The 2,563-nt window shown below is 44.3% G+C and overlaps 1 pseudogene; it reads right to left on the bottom strand.

Annotated features, from left to right (window-relative positions):
* Positions 1-283: 283 nt before the first annotated feature.
* Positions 284-728, bottom strand: LOC104982722 (annotated as a pseudogene).
* Between the last annotated feature and the right edge of the window lie 1,835 nt (positions 729-2,563).

Raw genomic sequence — 2,563 nt, 5'->3', positions numbered from 1 at the left:
TTTACAAAATTTCTCTGCTAGACTCTGAGTTTGGAGAAATGGAAGTTATTATTATTATTTTTTTCTGCAAAAAGCTGTATTGTTTCCATTTGGGCTAAACCTTGAGAGAGGTCTCCAGGGTGGTTAGAAAACTGCCTATTAGCTGCAGCAAGAGGCTTCAGGCAGAAATCTTGACATTCACAGGGGCTTTTCAAAGGTCCCCAGGCTCCAGAAGCTCCTAGTTATGCTTGAGGATGAGCTTTCTTAAGAAATCCTTGCCTAACCCAGCCTGGGAATCAACCAACTAGTGGAGATTCGTCAGAGGGCTCACCCATCGTCTTGATGAGTTTCACCTCCTCATCTAGGAAGTGGCTCCAGGAGGTCACGGAGGTGGGAGTCTGCAATAGGCAGAACCCAGGCCATGCAGATCCAAAAATGCCTGGTTCATGTTCCCCCCCATGACAAGGGTGGCTTCCACAGTGTCCTGGGTTTTACCCATTCATCCTGAGATGGCTCTGCATATCAAGGAAGAAGGCATGGCCACAGCACTGGTTTTGCACTTTCAAGAGACACTTGGCCACAGTCAATTCACAGAAAAATTGTCCTACAACCTGCAGAGCCATATTGTCAAGGTTAAAATAGAAGTCCAGTGAGAAGTAGGTATAGAGGTTCCGCAGACGCATCTTGACCAAGTGGTTGATGGTGGCCTCCACTGCAGTGAAATAATTCTGACAAAACTGAGAGCTCATGATGGCTAATAAGAAATTAAGCTCAAAAATTGGTGTTGGTTGTTCTCAGTGATGAAGGACAGCTGAGTGGCTGATTCTGATGGTTGCAATGGCAGAAAAGTTTGGAGGGTGGTCAGAGGTTGGAGCAAGGGGTGTTTCTGGGTGTGTTCGGTCCAACCACTGGTAAAGCAAAAGACAGTCCGCAGGATTGGAGAATGCACTCCCAAAAGCTACTTTAAACTGGATGTGTGGTAGGATTTTTAGACAGATTGACACAGGCAACATGAGATCATTCTTTAGCTAACATGTTAAAATGACCAAACAAATTTGAAGCCTATCCTAGAACTATTCAAGAGTTGGGGAAAGATTAAAATACCTTACCTATTGGAAGACAGTGATTGAAAAAAACTAAATCTGTTTTCCATACTTTACTGTACTTAGTCCATTCCATACATTATTCATATTTGTAAAGACAATCTTAGAAGACTAGAAGTAGGATTCTTTTAGGAAGACTTCTGTAGTGGTATCCAGTGAGTGAACATTCCAAAGAAGAAATACAGACAATGTCTTTCTGTTCTCGGTTTACAGGGAAGCATATTCACCTATAACTGTGATAAGTCAGCAACTAAGAATTACCTACCTGGATACTAAGGGTTGACCAAAGTGAAAATGTTAGTTGCTCAGTCCTGTCCGTCTCTTGGTGACTCCATGGACTGTAGCCCACCAGGCTTCTGTCCCTGAGATTTCCCAGGCAAGAATACTGGAGTGGGTTGCCATTTCCTATTTCAGGGTTTCTCCCCAACCCAGGGATCAAACCTGGGTCTCCTGCATTGGAGGCAGATTCCTTACCATCTAAGCCACCAGGGAAGCCCTTGTAAGGGTTATGAGCAATCCTCTAAGAGAGAGAAAAAAAAAATCAGGATGCCCAAAACTCAGAATTCATTTTTAGTCGGAGTCGTATGAGATGATGTTAAAGAAAAGGAAAAAAGGCATTTTATTTTCTCTATTTTTTTTTTTCTGTTCTTCATCAAAATGTTTTCCCCAGGGGAAGGAATTCTGAAGTATTATCCTATCCCAATGATGACAGAATAGTTCCAGTAGCACAAATCAAAGGTCCTTCTCTATTTCTGCCACCTTTAGGTCATCTAGAGCAGGGATCTGAAGAAGGCAATGGTACCCCACTCCAGTACTCTTGCCTGGAAAATCCCATGGATGGAGGAGCCTGGTAGGCTGCAGTCCATGGGGTCGCTAAGAGTCAGACACGACTGAGTGACTTCACTTTCACTTTTCACTTTGATGCATTGGAGAAGGAAATGGCAACCCACTCCAGTATTCTTGTCTGGAGAATCCCAGGGATGGGGCAGCCTGGTGGACTGCCGTCTATGGGGTCGCACAGAGTTGGACAGGACTGAAGTGACTTAGCAGAAGCAGCAGCAGCAGCAGCAGCAGCAGAGCAGGGATCACTCTTCAGTATCAATCGTTCTATTTCCAATAAATGCAGCACAGTCTTCCTGTGCATACGTCTTTCCGGAAGCTATAGTCAAAGTTTGAAAATGTTAGCTTCTCAGTCATGTCCACTTATTGTAACCCCATGGAAACCTGCCAGGCTCCTCTGTCCATGGAATTCTCCAGGGAGGAATACTGGAGTGAGTTGCCGTTTCCTACTCCAGGGGATCTTCCTGACCCAAGGACTGAACATGGATCTCATGCATTGCAGGTACATTCTTCATCATCTAAGCCACCAGGGAAGCCTAGCAATAACCAAAGAATCAAATATTTTGGATGATTTTGGTTTCTCCGCTGTTTGTTCCAGTCAAGCATCTGGAGACTGACACCTTAAAACCCAGAAATTGATC

This window comes from Bison bison, unplaced genomic scaffold, assembly GCF_000754665.1.
Source record: "Bison bison bison isolate TAMUID 2011002044 unplaced genomic scaffold, Bison_UMD1.0 scf7180017864538, whole genome shotgun sequence".
Taxonomy (NCBI): Eukaryota; Metazoa; Chordata; class Mammalia; order Artiodactyla; family Bovidae; genus Bison; species Bison bison.
This window is presented reverse-complemented; position numbering and strand designations above follow the sequence as displayed.